This window comes from Chrysoperla carnea, unplaced genomic scaffold (assembly GCF_905475395.1).
Source record: "Chrysoperla carnea unplaced genomic scaffold, inChrCarn1.1, whole genome shotgun sequence".
In the NCBI taxonomy this organism is placed as follows: domain Eukaryota; kingdom Metazoa; phylum Arthropoda; class Insecta; order Neuroptera; family Chrysopidae; genus Chrysoperla; species Chrysoperla carnea.
Window position 1 is genome coordinate 121,919 of NW_025408238.1, and position 8,917 is coordinate 130,835.

Below are 8,917 nucleotides of genomic sequence, written 5' to 3' on the forward strand. Positions count from 1 at the left end.
GACTGGACTAAGTATAAATAAGCCAAAAATGATCAAATTTGACATTTTTCGATAGAAAAAAACATTTTTTGAAAATTTTCGATTTTTCAACTAGAATGTCATGACTATCCAAATCATTGAAATTTTGATCTAAGTAAGTCAAAATGTATACATAGAGGTCCTTTATGACTGGACTAAGTATTAATAACCCCAAAATGATCAAATTTGACATTTTTCGATAGGAAAACATTTTTTGAAAATTTTCGATTTTCAACATGAGAGTCATGACTATACAAATCATTGAAATTTTTATCCAAGTAAGTCAAAATGTAAACAAAGAGGACGTTTATGACTGGACTAAGTATAAATAAGCCAAAAATGATCAAATTTGACATTTTTCGATAGAAAAAACATTTTTTGAAAATTTTGGATTTTTCAACTAGAATGTCATGACTATACAAATCATTGAAATTTTGATCCAATTAAGTCCAAATGTATACATAGAGGTCGTTTATGACTGGGCTAAGTATATATAAGCCAAAAATGATCAAATTTGACATTTTTCGATAGAAAAAACATTTTTTGAAAATTTTCGATTTTTCAACATGAGAGTCATGACTATACAAATCATTGAAATTTTGATCCAAGTAAGTCAAAATGTATACATAGTGGTCGTTTATGACTGGACTAAGTATAAATAAGCCAAAAATGATCAAATTTGACATTTTTCGATAGAAAAAAACATTTTTTGAAAATTTTCGATTTTTCAACATGAGAGTCATGACTATACAAATCATTGAAATTTTGATCCAAGTAAGTCAAAATGTATACATAGAGGTCGTTTATGACTGGACTAAGTATAAATAAGCCAAAAATGATCAAATTTGACATTTTTCGATAGAAAAAACATTTTTTGAAAATTTTCGATTTTTCAACATGAGAGTCATGACTATACAAATCATTGAAATTTTGATCCAAGTAAGTCAAAATGTATACATAGAGGTCGTTTATGACTGGACTAAGTATAAAGAAGAAAAAAATGATCAAATTTGACATTTTTCGATAGAAAAAACATTTTTTGAAAATTTTCGATTTTTCAACATGAGAGTCATGACTATAAAAATCATTGAAATTTTGATCCAAGTAAATCAAAATGTATTCATAGAGGTCCTTTATGACTGGACTAAGTATGAATAAGCCAAAAATGATCAAATTTGACATTTTTCGATAGAAAAAACATTTTTTGAAAATTTTCGATTTTTCAACATGAGAGTCATGACTATACAAATCATTGAAATTTTGATCCAAGTAAGTCAAAATGTATACATAGAGGTCGATTATGACTGGACTAAGTATAAATAAGCCAAAAATGATCAAATTTGACATTTTTCGATAGAAAAAACATTTTTTGAAAATTTTCGATTTTTCAACATGAGAGTCATGACTATACAAATCATTGAAGTTTTGATCCAAGTAAGTCAAAATGTATACATAGAGGTCGTTTATGACTGGACTAAGTATAAATAAGCCAAAAATGATCAAATTTGACATTTTTCGATAGAAAAAAACATTTTTTGAAAATTTTCGATTTTTCAACTAGAATGTCATGACTATCCAAATCATTGAAATTTTGATCTAACTAAGTCAAAATGTATACATAGAGGTCCTTTATGACTGGACTAAGTATAAATAACCCAAAAATGATCAAATTTGACATTTTTCGATAGAAAAACATTTTTTGAAAATTTTCGATTTTCAACATGAGAGTCATGACTATACAAATCATTGAAATTTTTATCCAAGTAAGTCAAAATGTAAACAAAGAGGTCGTTTATGACTGGACTAAGTATAAATAAGCCAAAAATGATCAAATTTGACATTTTTCGATAGAAAAAAACATTTTTTGAAAATTTTGGATTTTTCAACTAGAATGTCATGACTATACAAATCATTGAAATTTTGATTTAATTAAGTCCAAATGTATACATAGAGGTCGTTTATGACTGGACTAAGTATATATAAGCCAAAAATGATCAAATTTGACATTTTTCGATAGAAAAAACATTTTTTGAAAATTTTCGATTTTTCAACATGAGAGTCATGACTATACAAATCATTGAAATTTTGATCCAAGTAAGTCAAAATGTATACATAGTGGTCGTTTATGACTGGACTAAGTATAAATAAGCCAAAAATGATCAAATTTGACATTTTTCGATAGAAAAAACATTTTTTGAAAATTTTCGATTTTTCAACATGAGAGTCATGACTATACAAATCATTGAAATTTTGATCCAAGTAAGTCAAAATGTATACATAGAGGTCGTTTATGACTGGACTAAGTATAAATAAGCCAAAAATGATCAAATTTGACATTTTTCGATAGAAAAAAACATTTTTTGAAAATTTTCGATTTTTCAACATGAGAGTCATGACTATACAAATCATTGAAATTTTGATCCAAGTAAGTCAAAATGTATACATAGAGGTCGTTTATGACAGGACTAAGTATAAAGAAGAAAAAAATGATCAAATTTGACATTTTTCGATAGAAAAAACATTTTTTGAAAATTTTCGATTTTTCAACATGAGAGTCATGACTATACAAATCATTAAAATTTTGATCCAAGTAAATCAAAATGTATACATAGAGGTCCTTTATGACTGGACTAAGTATGAATAAGCCAAAAATGATCAAATTTGACATTTTTCGATAGAAAAAACATTTTTTGAAAATTTTTGATTTTTCAACATGAGAGTCATGACTATACAAATCATTGAAATTTTGATCCAAGTAAGTCAAAATGTATACATAGAGGTCGTTTATGACTGGACTAAGTATAAATAAGCCAAAAATGATCAAATTTGACATTTTTCGATAGAAAAAACATTTTTTGAAAATTTTCGATTTTTCAACATGAGAGTCATGACTATACAAATCATTGAAGTTTTGATCCAAGTATGTCAAAATGTATATATAGAGGTCGTTTATGACTGGACTAAGTATAAATAAGCCAAAAATGATCAAATTTGACATTTTTCGATAGAAAAAACATTTTTTGAAAATTTTCGATTTTTCAACATGAGAGTCATGACTATACAAATCATTGAAATTTAGATCCAAGTAAGTCAAAATGTATACATAGAGGTCGTTTATGACTGGACTAAGTATAAATAAGCCAAAAATGATCAAATTTGACATTTTTCGATAGAAAAAACATTTTTTGAAAATTTTCGATTTTTCAACATGAGAGTCATGACTATACAAATCATTGAAATTTTGATCCAAGTAAGTCAAAATGTATACATAGAGATCGTTTATGACTGGACTAAGTATAAAGAAGAAAAAAATGATCAAATTTGACATTTTTCGATAGAAAAAACATTTTTTGAAAATATTCGATTTTTCAACATGAGAGTCATGACTATACAAATCATTGAAATTTTGATCCAAGTAAGTCAAAATGTATACATAGAGGTCCTTTATGACTGGACTAAGTATAAATAACCCAAAAATGATCAAATTTGACATTTTTCGATAGAAAAAACATTTTTTGAAAATTTTCGATTTTCAACATGAGAGTCATGACTATACAAATAATTGAAATTTTTATTAAAGTAAGTCAAAATGTAAACATAGAGGTCGTTTATGACTGGACTAAGTATAAATAAGCCAAAAATGATCAAATTTGACATTTTTCGATAGAAAAAAAATTTTTTGAAAATTTTCGATTTTTCAACTGGAATGTCATGACTAACAAATCATTGAAATTTTGATCCAAGTAAGTCAAAATGTATACATAGAGGGCCTTTATGACTGGACTAATTATAAATAAGCCAAGAATGATCAAATTTGACATTTTTCGATAGAAAAAACATTTTTTGAAAATTTTCGATTTTTCAACTAGAATGTCATGACTATACAAATCATTGAAATTTTGATCCAAGTAAGTCAAAATGTATACATAGAGGGCCTTTATGACTGGACTAAGTATAAATAAGCCAAGAATGATCAAATTTGACATTTACGATAGAAAAAAACATTTTTTGAAAATTTTCGATTCTTCAACATGAGAGTCATGACTATACAAATCATTGAAATTTTGATCCAAGTAAGTCAAAATGTATACATAGAGGTCGTTTATGACTGGACTAAGTATAAATAAGCCAAAAATGATCAAATTTGACATTTTTCGATAGAAAAACATTTTTTGAAAATTTTCGATTTTCAACATGAGAGTCATGACTATACAAATCATTGAAATTTTTATCCAAGTAAGTCAAAATGTAAACAAAGAGGTCGTTTATGACTGGACTAAGTATAAATAAGCCAAAAATGATCAAATTTGACATTTTTCGATAGAAAAAACATTTTTTGAAAATTTTGGATTTTTCAACTAGAATGTCATGACTATACAAATCATTGAAATTTTGATTTAATTAAGTCCAAATGTATACATAGAGGTCGTTTATGACTGGACTAAGTATATATAAGCCAAAAATGATCAAATTTGACATTTTTCGATAGAAAAAACATTTTTTGAAAATTTTCGATTTTTCAACATGAGAGTCATGACTATACAAATCATTGAAATTTTGATCCAAGTAAGTCAAAATGTATACATAGTGGTCGTTTATGACTGGACTAAGTATAAATAAGCCCAAAATGATCAAATTTGACATTTTTCGATAGAAAAAACATTTTTTGAAAATTTTCGATTTTTCAACATGAGAGTCATGACTATACAAATCATTGAAATTTTGATCCAAGTAAGTCAAAATGTATACATAGAGGTCGTTTATGACTGGACTAAGTATAAATAAGCCAAAAATGATCAAATTTGACATTTTTCGATAGAAAAAACATTTTTTGAAAATTTTCGATTTTTCAACATGAGAGTCATGACTATACAAATCATTGAAATTTTGATCCAAGTAAGTCAAAATGTATACATAGAGGTCGTTTATGACAGGACTAAGTATAAAGAAGAAAAAAATGATCAAATTTGACATTTTTCGATAGAAAAAACATTTTTTGAAAATTTTCGATTTTTCAACATGAGAGTCATGACTATACAAATCATTGAAATTTTGATCCAAGTAAATCAAAATGTATACATAGAGGTCCTTTATGACTGGACTAAGTATGAATAAGCCAAAAATGATCAAATTTGACATTTTTCGATAGAAAAAACATTTTTTGAAAATTTTCGATTTTTCAACATGAGAGTCATGACTATACAAATCATTGAAATTTTGATCCAAGTAAGTCAAAATGTATACATAGAGGTCCTTTATGACTGGACTAAGTATAAATAAGCCAAAAATGATCAAATTTGACATTTTTCGATAGAAAAAACATTTTTTGAAAATTTTCGATTTTTCAACATGAGAGTCATGACTATACAAATCATTGAAATTTAGATCCAAGTAAGTCAAAATGTATACATAGAGGTCGTTTATGACTGGACTAAGTATAAATAAGCCAAAAATGATCAAATTTGACATTTTTCGATAGAAAAAACATTTTTTGAAAATTTTCGATTTTTCAACATGAGAGTCATGACTATACAAATCATTGAAATTTTGATCCAAGTAAGTCAAAATGTATACATAGAGGTCGTTTATGACTGGACTAAGTATAAAGAAGAAAAAAATGATCAAATTTGACATTTTTCGATAGAAAAAACATTTTTTGAAAATATTCGATTTTTCAACATGAGAGTCATGACTATACAAATCATTGAAATTTTGATCCAAGTAAGTCAAAATGTATACATAGAGGTCCTTTATGACTGGACTAAGTATAAATAACCCAAAAATGATCAAATTTGACATTTTTCGATAGAAAAAACATTTTTTGAAAATTTTCGATTTTCAACATGAGAGTCATGACTATACAAATCATTGAAATTTTTATTAAAGTAAGTCAAAATGTAAACATAGAGGTCGTTTATGACTGGACTAAGTATAAATAAGCCAAAAATGATCAAATTTGACATTTTTCGATAGAAAAAAAATTTTTTGAAAATTTTCGATTTTTCAACTGGAATGTCATGACTAACAAATCATTGAAATTTTGATCCAAGTAAGTCAAAATGTATACATAGAGGGCCTTTATGACTGGACTAATTATAAATAAGCCAAGAATGATCAAATTTGACATTTTTCGATAGAAAAAACATTTTTTGAAAATTTTCGATTTTTCAACTAGAATGTCATGACTATACAAATCATTGAAATTTTGATCCAAGTAAGTAAAAATGTATACATAGAGGGCCTTTATGACTGGACTAAGTATAAATAAGCCAAGAATGATCAAATTTGACATTTACGATAGAAAAAACATTTTTTGAAAATTTTCGATTCTTCAACATGAGAGTCATGACTATACAAATCATTGAAATTTTGATCCAAGTAAGTCAAAATGTATACATAGAGGTCGTTTATGACTGGACTAAGTATAAATAAGCCAAAAATGATCAAATTTGACATTTTTCGATAGAAAAACATTTTTTGAAAATTTTCGATTTTCAACATGAGAGTCATGACTATACAAATCATTGAAATTTTTATCCAAGTAAGTCAAAATGTAAACAAAGAGGTCGTTTATGACTGGACTAAGTATAAATAAGCCAAAAATGATCAAATTTGACATTTTTCGATAGAAAAAACATTTTTTGAAAATTTTGGATTTTTCAACTAGAATGTCATGACTATACAAATCATTGAAATTTTGATTTAATTAAGTCCAAATGTATACATAGAGGTCGTTTATGACTGGACTAAGTATATATAAGCCAAAAATGATCAAATTTGACATTTTTCGATAGAAAAAACATTTTTTGAAAATTTTCGATTTTTCAACATGAGAGTCATGACTATACAAATCATTGAAATTTTGATCCAAGTAAGTCAAAATGTATACATAGTGGTCGTTTATGACTGGACTAAGTATAAATAAGCCAAAAATGATCAAATTTGACATTTTTCGATAGAAAAAACATTTTTTGAAAATTTTCGATTTTTCAACATGAGAGTCATGACTATACAAATCATTGAAATTTTGATCCAAGTAAGTCAAAATGTATACATAGAGGTCGTTTATGACTGGACTAAGTATAAATAAGCCAAAAATGATCAAATTTGACATTTTTCGATAGAAAAAACATTTTTTGAAAATTTTCGATTTTTCAACATGAGAGTCATGACTATACAAATCATTGAAATTTTGATCCAAGTAAGTCAAAATGTATACATAGAGGTCGTTTATGACAGGACTAAGTATAAAGAAGAAAAAAATGATCAAATTTGACATTTTTCGATAGAAAAAACATTTTTTGAAAATTTTCGATTTTTCAACATGAGAGTCATGACTATACAAATCATTGAAATTTTGATCCAAGTAAATCAAAATGTATACATAGAGGTCCTTTATGACTGGACTAAGTATGAATAAGCCAAAAATGATCAAATTTGACATTTTTCGATAGAAAAAAACATTTTTTGAAAATTTTCGATTTTTCAACATGAGAGTCATGACTATACAAATCATTGAAATTTTGATCCAAGTAAGTCAAAATGTATACATAGAGGTCGTTTATGACTGGACTAAGTATAAATAAGCCAAAAATGATCAAATTTGACATTTTTCGATAGAAAAAACATTTTTTGAAAATTTTCGATTTTTCAACATGAGAGTCATGACTATACAAATCATTGAAGTTTTGATCCAAGTATGTCAAAATGTATACATAGAGGTCGTTTATGACTGGACTAAGTATAAATAAGCCAAAAATGATCAAATTTGACATTTTTCGATAGAAAAAAACATTTTTTGAAAATTTTCGATTTTTCAACATGAGAGTCATGACTATACAAATCATTGAAATTTAGATCCAAGTAAGTCAAAATGTATACATAGAGGTCGTTTATGACTGGACTAAGTATAAATAAGCCAAAAATGATCAAATTTGACATTTTTCGATAGAAAAAACATTTTTTGAAAATTTTCGATTTTTCAACATGAGAGTCATGACTATACAAATCATTGAAATTTTGATCCAAGTAAGTCAAAATGTATACATAGAGGTCGTTTATGACTGGACTAAGTATAAAGAAGAAAAAAATGATCAAATTTGACATTTTTCGATAGAAAAAAACATTTTTTGAAAATATTCGATTTTTCAACATGAGAGTCATGACTATACAAATCATTGAAATTTTGATCCAAGTAAGTCAAAATGTATACATAGAGGTCCTTTATGACTGGACTAAGTATAAATAACCCAAAAATGATCAAATTTGACATTTTTCGATAGAAAAAAACATTTTTTGAAAATTTTCGATTTTCAACATGAGAGTCATGACTATACAAATCATTGAAATTTTTATTAAAGTAAGTCAAAATGTAAACATAGAGGTCGTTTATGACTGGACTAAGTATAAACAAGCCAAAAATGATCAAATTTGACATTTTTCGATAGAAAAAAAATTTTTTGAAAATTTTCGATTTTTCAACTGGAATGTCATGACTAACAAATCATTGAAATTTTGATCCAAGTAAGTCAAAATGTATACATAGAGGGCCTTTATGACTGGACTAATTATAAATAAGCCAAGAATGATCAAATTTGACATTTTTCGATAGAAAAAAACATTTTTTGAAAATTTTCGATTTTTCAACTAGAATGTCATGACTATACAAATCATTGAAATTTTGATCCAAGTAAGTCAAAATGTATACATAGAGGGCCTTTATGACTGGACTAAGTATAAATAAGCCAAGAATGATCAAATTTGACATTTACGATAGAAAAAACATTTTTTGAAAATTTTCGATTCTTCAACATGAGAGTCATGACTATACAAATCATTGAAATTTTGATCCAAGTAAGTCAAAATGTATACATACAGGTCCTTTATGACTGGACTAAGT